This window comes from Patella vulgata, chromosome 1, assembly GCF_932274485.2.
Source record: "Patella vulgata chromosome 1, xgPatVulg1.2, whole genome shotgun sequence".
In the NCBI taxonomy this organism is placed as follows: domain Eukaryota; kingdom Metazoa; phylum Mollusca; class Gastropoda; family Patellidae; genus Patella; species Patella vulgata.
In genome coordinates this window covers 1,176,069-1,190,000 of record NC_065879.2, presented here as the reverse complement: position 1 = coordinate 1,190,000, position 13,932 = coordinate 1,176,069, and the positions used below count along the sequence as shown (strand labels likewise).

General features: G+C 40.0%; 1 long non-coding RNA gene across 1 annotated transcript in view; it reads right to left on the bottom strand.

The window, feature by feature from the left end:
• Nucleotides 1-5,998: 5,998 nt before the first annotated feature.
• LOC126808573 (uncharacterized) overlaps nucleotides 5,999-13,932 on the bottom strand; it is a 41,863-nt gene continuing 33,929 nt past the window's right edge. The window contains exon 3 of the long non-coding RNA XR_007674671.2: nucleotides 5,999-6,408. This is a non-coding gene — a long non-coding RNA (uncharacterized LOC126808573). The remainder of the gene's footprint in view (nucleotides 6,409-13,932) is intronic.

Here is a 13,932-nt window from a genome sequence, read left to right as displayed (position 1 = left end):
ATATTAAAAATTGAGCCTTTGTCAGCATGACATATTAAATTATAACGGTAAATCTTGTATCGCTGTCTTTTGTTTAAAATCCAATTCCAAGTGATATATGGTTAGTGCTAAATGATAAGGCCAGCTCAATTTTTCGTCATAGGTCATGAGATGTAAACAAGGCTAGCGCTAATCCCAACCCTAATCCTCACCCTGGACCTAGCCCCAATGCCTACCCTAACCCTAACCTACAATCTCGCCAACAATCACGTGCCCTAACCTTTTTACATCTCAGCGATAATTACGAACCCTGAGCTGGCCTTAACAAATAGATTCAGTCGGTGATATATGCATGTCACGTGTCATCGTTAATTTTGAACCGAGGAGCGTGTAGTAAAACTATATAATTATTCACTGGTTATTACGGAAGCCGAAATATAGGAACTATTTTTGTTTTATTTATTTATTTCCAATTTTTATTTTTAATTTTAAAAAATAATGTCTTAATTTCTATCCCAACATTCAGTATTCTGACAGGTGTTCATTTAAAATTCAAGTGATATTAATAATTGGTTTTTTTTTAAATAACCCTCTGTGATTCGTTGCGTTGTTGGCCTTGAGATTTATTTTGTGGAAAATAGTTTAACGACAATATATATATACCATTTTCTGGACTAATTGTTCCAGTCCGACTGCATGATATCGAGTAGAACTTTAAAATCGCACCGGAACATATCAAGGAATGCCGATTGTGCGACCATTCTTTTAGCCGACCATTGGTATCTTACTATAAGGGAAGTAACTGCAATGAGCAGAGCACGGCACAGAAGGTCCCAGACAGCAATTATTTGCCCATTGACTTCAATGTGGAATGGTTGTTACATCACAGGCTGTAGCTTTTTGCTCAACATTCCGTTGGTTCCAATCTTTATAAGCACACTGGGGACCGCATTTGGCAATCTTCTCATTATAATTTTTATAGGGGGTTGACTGTTTAGATTTTTTGCTACGGGGATTTGATGTTGACTGGGGTCAAAATCTCACGTCCGACACAATGATTGCTCTGCAGAAAGACACTTTACACCCCCTATCCCTCCGCTGTAATATCATCAGTATTACCCAAAACTGGCATGAATTGCAAATTGGATCCCTTTTCCCCAATTCTAGACCAAAAAGTCAACCAAAAGATGCAGGAAGAGGGGTTAAACAACAGTAAGGGAAAAATTGTCTATTTAAAACTCGCACTACATTAATAATTACTAGACTTAATCCAGAAGCGCCCTGTTAAAGCCATGTTATTTTTGGCTTATAAAATTTTAACAACCCGATGCTTTGAACGTTTTAATCACAAAGAGCCTAGCATGTTACATTTATTTGAAAAAGAAATTAGTAGAGGGTTGATTCCGCATGCATATTTAATAAACTCTAGCAGGAAATGTGCAATCTAATATTCTGCTTCGATTCTTGACTGCCCCTAAATCATGAAAACCACATTTAAAAATCCCAATAAACTTTCTCGGGCAATGCAGGGATCAAACACGTGACCTCCAGGCTAGCGAGCCGGCGTCTTACCCCCTTAGCCGCCGTGACTCCAAATTCAGGGAGGGAGAGAGAGGTTAACGGCCACTCGACATAAACTAGGTCATTTCTGACTTACACATGGTTCAATTTTATTTCAACAATTTGCTTGCACGTAGGGATCTTTAGCAGTGGGAGGAAACCACGGGACCCGGAGAAAACCCACGAGGTTGGACAGGCGACACTACTCCTTGCCACGTACAATCGGGGAATTGAAACCACGCCAGTTGACCCAATGACAGACCTTATGATACAGCGCGCACGTGTTAACCTTTCGGCCATCCACCCCCCGCCAAATTCAGAGAAAACTTTGTATGGAATAAATCGCTGGCCTTGAATATTCGATCGATGATCGTTCGAATTTAATGGCAATGTGCCTCTAAATGGATTGTGTGGTCGAGTGTTTTAAGGCATTCTCCAGATTCCCATTCCCCCGAAATGCCCTAGTTGTGTGGATAGGACAATAATCGAATTTCCTCTCTCTTCTAAAGCCGCATGGTTGGTTCCTTTTCGAGTGTCAGATTTGTATACATTCTTCAAAATTGAACAGCATGCTATGCTTTGAAATGTCAAATGTCTGAAGTTCTGATAAAGTACTATTAGAAAATATTGACTTTCTTACGATCTGTCACGGTCTTCTCTGTTTGACCTTTCAAGGAATATTTCATCCTCCATTACGTGCAAGTTTATATATTATACATTTTATATTGACATTTGATAACCTTTCTGTTTGTTTGTGTCCATTTTGTTTGTCTTTTTGCTGATAAATACGTGACAGTGAGACTTTTTGGCTCTGAATCTCTTTTGTTTATGTGGTTCTGCAGCCATATTGGTTTAAGGTTTATTTTATATCATCATCTGTAATCGGCATCATCGGCAACCAGTAACTATTCCTCTAGTGTCAGTCTGCAGTCCTACATGTCAACACCTTAAACATACATTATGCAAGAACTAAATCTGCCTATTGCAGGTCTTTCTGTAGGCCTGAAATGTTATATAAATTATTAATTAGACATTAATTAACTTATCCAGACCATAATCAACTCTTGATGCCATCTTATATGTCTGATTTTCATTGGATTTGAATCCGGTCTGCTGCTCAACGCTCATTGATGATTAAATGCTCAACGCTCATTGATGATTAAATCCAAAAATGGATAATCGGGACTATGTTTTTTTTTATCGTATCGACTTTAGTAACGATGATCGAGGCTAGGCCTAACATTCAATCGCTGTCGAAACGTCGTGCTTTTAGAATAAAACTAGTGATTGTATCCCATAAAAACTGTTAATCTGTTTACCGATCGCTAAATGCCACTTAAAGATTATATTCAATCGCTAGTATGTCGGTTCAGAGTGGAGCAATTTGACTGAAATTTTTAGTATATTCCCTTTGCATTATCTAGTTTTTGACTATTATAGTGAGAACTGCCAGCCCTTTATCTAATCTCCCATAATGTATCTTTAATATTTATTGATTTTTATTTATTAGAAATTACCATAATACCCTATTATCATCACTGACGGCGGTATTATATCGCACCACAGCACAAAATAATAATGACCCGATGGTGATAATACTGGGTCGAGGATGATGATAATATTGGGCCGAGGATGATAATAATAATGGGTCGAGGATGACGATACTGGGCCGAGGATGTTAATAATACTGGGCCGACGATGATGATAATACTGGGCCGAGGATGATGATAATACTTGACCGAGGATGATAATAATGGACCGAGGATGATGATACTGGTTCGAGGATGACGATGATACTGGACCGAGGATGATGATGATGATACTGGACCGAGGATGGTGATAATACTGGGTCGAGCATGATGATCATGATGATAACTTGACATATTATTGACAAAAGCACGGCCCGTCATTTAAAGCCGAGGTTGCAAAGATGGTGAAAGATTAAAGTTTAATTTCTCATGTGGAATATTTGTTTTATATTCTGTCAGTGGTAAAATGGGGTTTGTTAACAGCATAAACTATTCGTAAGGGAATTAAATGGGGTTTAACGTCCTACTGTTTTGCACCGACTGGGCTAATGAAGACGAGCATGCGCCATACAGTGTGCTGTGAGGGAAATTTTGCTCGGAAAGCGATCCTCAACTCTTATTTTGAATTCCAACTGCCAAGGGTTATTTTACGTGTATGCTAATGTGTACATGGGACGTCAGTTTTTCGTTTTTTCGTTCCATCCAAACGACTATATGTCGTCCATTGCCAGACTCTCTGCCCGACACCACTGACAAGGGGGAACCACTCCGGTAGACTCCGATAAACTCTCTCGGCCATCACGACCATATGTCGTCCATTGCCAGACCCTCTGCCCGACACCACTGACAAGGGGGAACCACCCCGGTAAACTCAGATAAACTCTCTCTGCCATCACCGGGATCGAGCACGAGACCTCCAGATAAGCGAGTCAACGTCTTACTCACTGAGCCACGGCGGCTCCTAAATGAACAGATTAATACAACCACCCTTAATTAGTATTTATGTATTCCAGACGACAGGTAGGTAGGGGAGGTGGCCTAGTGGTCTAGAGTGTCACGCTTCGACCTCTAGCTAGTCGGTCACCTCTGGCTTGCGGCTGTGGTTTCGATGCCTGGTGTAAGCGTATGTGGCATGGAGATAGGGTCGCCTTCTCAACCTCGTGGGTTTACTCCAGTTTCCTCCCACAGGAAAGATCGCTGCGCGTGCGCTAAGATAATGAAATAAGACAATTTGTCTGCGATATCACCTTCGGTTGAAGCCGACTTTAAACTTAATCACTAAGAACAACCTTTCAATATAGCATTCTTGGGTTGATACATGGTAGGTTGTGTAGGGGCTAAATCTATTTGTTAAGGTCAACTCAATTTTTGTCATGGTGGCTGAGATGTAAATAAGGTTAGGGCTCGTAATTGTTGGCGAGATAGTAGGTTAGATTTAAGAATTTGGGGGAGAAGTTTAGTCTCAACATAAGCACTGACCTAGGAAAATTTAGTTCGTGATATTTCCATTTTGTACTTTGGGACACCTGTTATTTGTACATATATTATAAGCAATAGTTTCCCACTCTATAGTATTAATCTGAAATCCGTTTTGCTTGGGGGTGGGGGAGGGGGGAGGTATATAATTATATAAAAGAACACCGGATACCACTTCTCCATGGGGATCACGTGGCTAAGTGGGTAAGAAGCTAGCTCGCTAGCCTGGAGGTCGGGTGTTCGATCCCTGCATTGGCCGAGAAAGTTCATCCAGATTTTCCGGCGTGGTTCTCCCTTGTCAGTGATGCAGGACGGAGGGGCTGACAAGGAAAGCTGTCTAGTCGTTCGGATGGGACGAAAAACCGAGGTCCCGTGTACACATTGGCGTGCACGTAAAAGATCCCTTGGCAGTTGAAATTCGATATAAGAGTAGGCCGTAGTGCCGCTGTCCGGGCAAAATTTCCCTCACAGCACACTGTATGGCGTATGCCCGTCTTCATTAGCCCAGGTTAGGAGCAGAACAGTAGGACGTTAAACCCCATTTCATTTCATTTCATTTCCACTTCTCCATGTAGGATCAGTGATCTGTAAATTCATTTAGAGGGTGGTAAATTCATTTTGAGGGTGATAAATTCATTTAAAGGGTGAAAAATTCATTTAGATGGTGGTAAATTCATTTACAGGGTAAAAAATTTATTTAGAGGGTGGTAAATTTATTTAGAGGGTGGTAAATTTATTTAGAGGGTGATAAATTCATTTAGATGGTGGTAAATTCATTAAGAGGGTGCTGCACGAAAACTGTTGCAAAATTAATTGTGATGTGTGACAAAGTGATTAATTTTCTAATTTATAAAATACGACCTATTATTTAGATTCTGTGAACTTGTTGACCCCAGCTGGTTTTGATAATAGATGATATCGCCTTTTCAACCCCGTATATAATTCTGTTAAGTCACGACTGTAATTAATTCAATATATCCTTTACAAGCTACACATCATCTGTGTACAACACTCGGTATGACTTCAAAGGGAATTCGGTGGTCAGTGCATCATACAATGACCTGATAATGACTTCAATTACAGATATTATAATCTGATAAATAAACAATACCATATATGATGATGACTCTTATCCATTTTCACTAATTGTCGGACGCTATATAACCAGGAGTTTACTGACGAGCGGGGACGAGACGCGAGATCGGGGTATGGACTCACCCGAGTTCAGCCGCTGCCGTGGCAAGAGGACGGAATGGTTGTCTTAATGTATCATGTTAATGTTATCGTTTATATTCCCGATGTAGTTTAGTTCCTGTTGTATTTATGTAGCTGTTTAATATTCTGTTCTGATGTAAATAAACCCTACATGTATGAAACTGATCTCTTTTATCCCTAAGATAGTGTTACAGATGTCCACCACGCCTTTCCGGGATTAATTTGACATTAGTACCAAATGCAAAAAAGGGTTTTATTGTAACATTACAAAGAAGTTAAAACTGGTTTAAAAACAGAATGAAAAAGGTTGAAAACATAGTGAGTATTGCTGTGACGTTCTGTTTTATTCCTACGCCGTCAACAGGCGCTGGCAAACAACGTCTGTAATGAAATCCTTTCACGTCGATACAAATGTAGTTCTTGTTGCAACAGTCTATTTGTCGACGACACGTTCCCCAGTATTTAGAACAGCACGTGTTATCGGCACCACAGTGGAGTCTATCTTGACAGTGGTGTGTAAATATGCAAGGATTATGGAGCACACTTTTTGTACATCTCGCGTTCATACCCGGATGTAGTTGTTGGCATGAACCACTGCAGCACTCGTCATTCCTATCACAACCTTCATTAGACCATTTACACAGAAACGCTGAAAAGAGAACAAAATAATCAATTTATCAGTCAGAGAGAGGGAGAGAGAAATGGGGTTTAACGTCCACTCGACACAAACTAGGTCATTTCGGGACTAACACATGATTTAATTTCATTTCAATAATTCGCTTGCGCGTAGGGGTCTTTAGCAGTGGGAGGAAACCGGAAGACCCGGAGAAAACCCACGAAGTTGGAATTTATTAGTCAAAGACACAATCTAATGAATGGACCTGGTTAAGTCTGTGACAAAGAGCTCTATAACTTTCATCAAATTGAACGATCAGTTAGGTGCATAGAACTTATTGACCCCAGCTGGTGTTTGATATGATAGTGACTTTTCAACTCTGTATACTTCTGTTAGTCACGTTCTAATTAAACATGTAATTAATCCCATATGTCATTTACAAGCTACATATGATCTGTGTACAAGATCCACATGACTTCAAAGGAAATACTCATCTGGTCAGTTAATCATACCATGACGTAATAAATAGACAATTCCATATATGATCAGGAGTTTGCTGACAGACAGGTCAGTCAGAGAGAGAGAGAGAGAGAGAGGGAGAGAGAGAGAGATGGGGTTTAACGTCCACTCGACACAAACTAGGTCATTTCGGGACTAAGAGGGACAGAGACTGAGAGAGAGAGAGAGAGAGAGAGAGAGAGAGAGAGAGAGAGAGAGGCGGATAAGAGAGGCGGAGGAATGGTGGATTTAATATAGTTAAAGTTCTTGTATTTTTAATGTCCTGGTGTCGGGTGAAAATGTCGGATTGTCGGGTTAAAATGTGATGTCGGGTTGTCGGGTTGTCGGGTTGTCGATTTATGAAGGGCGACACCAGGACATCACGACATGATACTAATCAGTCACCAATCAGTCGCCATTGTCTACAAAGTTTCAGTTCAGTAAATGTACGTTTTGTTTCATTTATACCGAAACAATGCCGGGAGATGAAGAGATTTTACTATACTATATCATTTATACCGAAACAATGCCGAGAGATGAACAGATTTTATACGTTTCACCACAGCAACTCTTCGATTAATAATTTCAGTGATAATTTCCATTTAATTCTTATGTGCTATCTATTTGGTTCAGAATCTCAGTACAATGGTTAGACACAATGGGAGAGATTAATAATTTCAGTTTCATTCTTATATGCTACCTATTTGGTAGGACGTTAAACCCCATTTCATTGCATTTCATTTCATTTCTAACATACGGTTCTTTCTTTCTTTGGTCACATGTGCAGTGCTAGGACAGCCAATGTTACCCCCCCCCCCCCCCTCCTTCTTTCCAATATCTAAGTTCTGAGGAATCAAAACACTTTTTAAAAGGTCATAAGGGTTAGTGACATAGTATTAAAAATGTTACATAATCACAGATTATCTGATGTTTTAGACGCTTCCTGCCAACTTGACACCTGTTCGCTATCGACATCCCTGGAGTTCTTGGTCTATGTGATTATGTAACGATTAGTTAACCATATCTTGTTGGCATGTCTTATTTAAACTTTCTTTGATGATAAGCAAATGTTAAACCTGATATGATACATGATACATCAGCCAGATGTCTAATAAGATTCCTTTGTCTGGAAGGGTTTATAAGCCCAGAGAACAAACGAATCGAGAAAAGGTCCGGCCAGGACAGGCCACGCAGGTCTGGAGTTAAGACCGGACAACGGCCATGTAATGTAAGTTAGTTGTGAGTTGGCACATTCGTGCCTAGCCGAGCTAGGGCCATGGCTCCCTCAACACAAGCTAATTACAGAGTCTTAAGTTTTGTACATAATATGTTAGAAGAAGAATAAAAGTATTATGAGAAGTTAAACTGGTCTTGTCATCTGAACGTGATATAAAGAACCAATGCTGTCACAAAAAGCATAGGCCCCATAGACTCTTATGGGTCCTGGGGCGGCGCACCGACCGATTGCATACCTATCCCATGAGGCCTGAGGTTGGGTGCCACATTTTCTCCGCCCCCGCTTTCATCATACTTCTAAAGACAAGCGTAAGTAAGCAAATGATTGAAATATAAATATGCCACACTTTAGTCCCCAATGACCTACAGTAGATATTGTCGAGCGGGCGTCAAACATACATTAAGCAAGAGCTAAATCAGCCTATTGCAGGTAGGTCCTTCTTTAGGCCTTAAATGTTATATAAACTATCAATTAGACATTTTAATGGTTTGGATTAGTTAATTAAAGTTAACTTATCCAAACCATCTTATGTGTCGGATTTTCACTGGATTTGAATCTGATCTGCTGCTCAACGCTCATTGATGATTAAATCCAAAACTGGAAAATCGAGACTATGTTTTTTTTTTATCGTACCGACTTTAGTAATGATGATCGAGGCTAGGCTAAAAATTAAAAAGCTAATATCTCGGTTCAGAGTGGAGCAATTTGACTGAAATTTTCAACATATTTTATTGACCTTATTTATTTTTCAACTATTATAGTGAGAAATATCAACTCTTTATCTAATCTCCCATAATGTATCTTTAAACAACGATTCTTATCTCTTATCGTCTCATACAGGAAACTAGTATCTCTTATCATTCAATACAAATAATACTATTTAGATAGATGATTCCCAGCTTTGAAAATTCCATGTCTCCAGACCACACGAGACAGTATAATCACACGTAAGCCTGTACAAACTTAACTAAACCGAGGGATAACCATTTCAAATATTGGACTACATTATAAATAACAACAGCCAGATTCTATAGACAGTCGATGACATTAAATAAAACTGACACCGTCTGAGATATACCGATTAACCCATCCTTAACCCGCTTTCTGATTATAATATCTTTAATGACAGTTTACCACAGAAATACCGTAATAACGTTACCGACTTCCATATCCGCCCAAAATAGATTTCGATTTGCTTTACGCAATTATTGGCTATCGACAATTCCAGTGCTATAGGCGAGAAAATGACGTTTTATTTTTTTTGTTCTGAAGCTTTCCACTTTGACGTGGATTACGCCATAATGTAGTTACCGTTATCTTTCCGTTTGAACAAGGTGCCAAAACTAGAGTCCACATGGATTGCTATATATCCAACATGAAAAATACTTCAACCCCAACAACACATTTTAATTTGACATAGAAGATACGTCGGGTGTGAGTCAAATTGGAAAATGACATTTCATAATAATTTTTGGATATCTTTGACATTTTAGATATTAAGAGCAAGGCCTGTTATTGATGCAAGTGTCGTGGGTTCGATCCACACTTTTATTGTACGTGGCGAAGTAGAGTCGCCCTCGTAACCTGAATAATTTTGTCCTGTACATGCGCACTAGTGAATCATAACCTATAATGCAATCTGATAGACGCGTGACTTTAGATCATAAGGCCTGTCATTGAGTCGGACTGTCATTGTGCCAAGGAGTAGAGTCGCCTGCCTACCCTCGTGCCGCCCCCCCCCCCGCAAGCCTGTTATTGAAGTAATATTATTATATCATAGATTAGTCCCGAAATGGTGTCGTGTGGCATGGTTTCAATTCCAAGCTTGCACGTGACAAGGAGTTAAGTCGCCAGCCTCCCCTCGTGGGTTTTCTCTCCCCCCCCCCACCCGACGCGCAACCGAATCATTGAAGAAATACTGCTATACCATTCGTTAGCTCCCAAATCGTCTCTCTCTCTCTCTCTCTCTCTAAAATAGGTTTCACTAGCTACAAGTAAACATGAAATGATAAATGTTTTTATTTCAACCAATGGCTTGAACTATATTTCTACCGTATAAAAGGAATCTTATAAGTATATTTCAAATATAAAAAAAAACCAAACCCAAAAAACATTTAAAGATACAGCGGATAAACCCTAAAACCATAATCTATTCTGTTCCTTTTTAGCTGGGATAGTTGGGGTGTTATTATAATGGATAGTAATCTGCTAGTGGGAATGGAAAATGGTGTAAAGATGGCCATTAGGACAGCCACAAGCTGTGCTACATTCAGACAACCGATTAAATATTTAATGCTGTTGATGGCGGGTGTTACTGTTGGTGATAAGAGAAATCAAGAAATCAAATCGTTTTAGTTAGGACGTAATGGAATGAAGTAAACCGAATGACTTTTAACGTTACATGAAACGCTGTATTCATCGTATATTAACAGTGAAAGATTATTGGAAGAAAGTTCTAGAATTCGGTGGAAGCACCCTGTGATGTTTAAAGGTCCTTGTGTGCCATGTGTTTTCTTCGTGTTCTTCGGTTTTCTTTCATTGCTAAATTGGGGTGGGACGGCCGAATGGTTAGCGCTTGCGCAATGAATCATATGGTCTGTCATTGAGTCAACTGGCGTGATTGTACGTGACATGGAGAAGTAGGGTACGTCGCCTGTCCAACCTCGTGGGTTTCCTCCCACTGTTAAAGACCCCTACGCACAATCGAATTATTGAAATAAAATTCAACCATATGTTAGTCCCGAATTGACCTAGTTTGTATCGTCGAGTGGACGTTAAACCCATCGCTCTCTCTCTCTCTCATTGCTAAAGACAACATGTGAGTACACACCACAAGCGAATATCAGAAATATACCAAAGCGTTAAATAACTACTACAATACTCACGGGCGAGTGAAAATAAATCGCGTCCAATGTAAGCCATAAGATAAATGAAATGAGATAGGGTTTAACGTCCTACTGGTCTAATGTAGACGGAATATAAGCCATAAGAAAAATGAAATGAAATGGGGTTGATCATCTTCCTATATTTTATCAGCACCGACGGCGTTAATGAAGACTGAAACCATCTATAAGAGAAATATGAAATGAATTGAATAAAGTGAGAGAGTATGTCAAGTAATTGACAGAGATAAGGTGATTATATCAGATACTAATTATGGATTCAGAATATCGCTGACTGATTGATTATGGTTACAGAAATAGATATAATCATCAAATTGAGTTTAATTTTCCCTTCCAGACACCGTATTATCATCACGTCCCTTTCTAAGTCTAAATATAGAATATATAACACATTTTATAAAATAAAAAAACACAAGTAATAGACCATATTACTGAAACAATTCTTTTTATGATTGACTTCTAGTTCAATCGATCACTCAAGTATTGACGTGTGTCTTTCACAGGTAAGGGGGGGTTGGATGGCTGAATGGTTAGCGTGCGCGCGCTGTATCATAAAGTCTGTCATTGAGTCGACTGGCGTGGTTTCGAATCCCCGGTTGTACGTGACAAGGAGTAGGGTCGCCTGTCCAACCTCGTGGGTTTTCTCCGGGTCCTCCGGTTTCCTCCCACTGCTAAAGACCCCTATGCGCAAGCAAATTATTGAAATAAAATTAAAAAACCATATGTTAGTCCCGAAATGACCTAGTTTGTGTCGAGTGGACGTTAAACCCCATTTCTCTCTCTCTCTCTCTCTCTCTCTCTCTTTCACAGGTAAGGAATTGATGTGTGTCTTTCATTGGCAAGGTATTAACGCGTGTCTTTCACGGGTAAGGTATTTCACAGGTAAGGTATTAACGCATATCTTTCACGGGTAAGGTATTTCACAGGTAAGGTATTAACGCGTGTCTTTCACAGGTAAGGTATGCTTACACATTCTAAAAATTCCTAAGTTCGTATTTCAAATTTGCTGAAATCTGTAATAGGGTTCTACGTAATTTGAAGAGGTCGGAATTACAGGACAGAAATGAAATGAAATGGGGTTTAACGTCCTACTGTTCTGCTCCGACTGGGCTAATGAAGACGGGCATACGTCAAACAGTGTGCTATGAGGGAAAGTTTGCCCGGGAATCGGCTCTATGGCCTACTCTTATATCGAATCCCAACTACCAAGGTATCTTATAGGTGTACGCCAAAGTATACACGGGATCTCGGTTTTTCGTCCCATCCGAAGGACTAGACAGTTGTCCTTGTCAAGTCCTCCGTCCTGCACCACTGACAAGGGGGAACCACGTCGGAAAGAATTCAGGAGAGAACCTTTGATATAGGTGAATGGTAAAAGTAGGTAAATGACACAAACAGGTTAAACAGGTTAAGCAGGTTAAGAACAACACAAACAGGTTAAGAACAACACAAACAGGTTAAGCAGGTTAAGCAGGTTAAGAACAACACAAACAGGTTAAGCAGGTTAAGAACAACACAAACAGGTTAAGCAGGTTAAGAACAACACAAACAGGTTAAGCAGGTTAAGAACAACACAAACAGGTTAAGCAGGTTAAGAACAACACAAACAGGTTAAGCAGGTTAAGAACAACACAAACAGGTTAAGCAGGTTAAGAACAACACAAACAGGGCGACCTTCGGTTATCGTGATTTCTTGACTATGGTCGAACTAACTGAATTCGAAGTTCATTTAGTACGGACCATAGTCCGAAAATACTGAACCATGCTGTTGTGGCATGGTCGGAGTAGTTCCAAGATGGCGATGTCGATGAAACCAAAGTGTAGAATCTATGTAAGTTTTAAAATTACGCACAATTTCAATACTTGCGCTATGCAAAACGTAAAGTCAAATTACAAGGAATTTTGTCGTCTCTAAAATTAATTTGAGTCGCGCAAATTTAACTTCTTGAAAGTATTATTTGTTTACTAAACTATATAACGGAGAGATATATAAACCTTTCTTGAGCTTTTTGTAGGGTTATGGTCGAGGTCTAAAGCAGAGTAAAATGACATCACCATGTCCCTGGGGGCAGCCATTTTGTACAGACGATGGTCATGACCATTCGCGTTCGGTTTCCAGTTCTGACCACTAGCCGTGAAAAAATTATAACCGAAGGTCGCCCAGGTTAAGCAAGTTAAGAACAACACAGACAGGTTAAGAAGAACACAAACAGGCGATTATTTGTCGTTATTCTACTACGTCTTGTCGATAAACTATCGGACTAACACACTGTAAATCAATGGAACTTAATAGCTTATTAACAAACCAGAAACAGGGGTAAAGCATCCTCGACATCCTAAACATATATATACCAATAGGTAAATACAAATAAAATCTCTCTCTCTCACTCTCTCTCTCTCTCTCTCTCAGGAGTTTAACGTCCTGCTTTTCATCACAGCCATCCTACTTTTCTGCACCGACTGGGCTAATAAAGACGGAAATGAAATGAAATGAAATGGGGTTTAACGTCCTACTGTTCTGCTCCTATACTGGGCTAATGATACGCCATACAGTGTGTTATGAGGGAAATTTTGCCCGGGCACTATGGCCTACTCTTATATCGAATTCCAACTGCCAAGGCATCTTTTACGTGCATTCCAATGTATACACGGGACCTTGGATTTTCGTCTCATCTGAAGGACTAGACAGCTGTCCTTGTCAGGCCCCCCGTTCTGCACCACTGACAAGGGGAAACCACGTCGGAAAATCCCAATGAACTTTCTCGGCCAATGCAGGGATCGAACACGTGACCTCTAGACTAGCTAGCCAATGCAGGGATCGAACACCCTAATAGAGACGGGCTTATGAGAGAAATTTTGACCGGACAGCGGCGCTACAGCCTACTTGTATTTCGAATAACAGACGTCGACGGTTCTTTC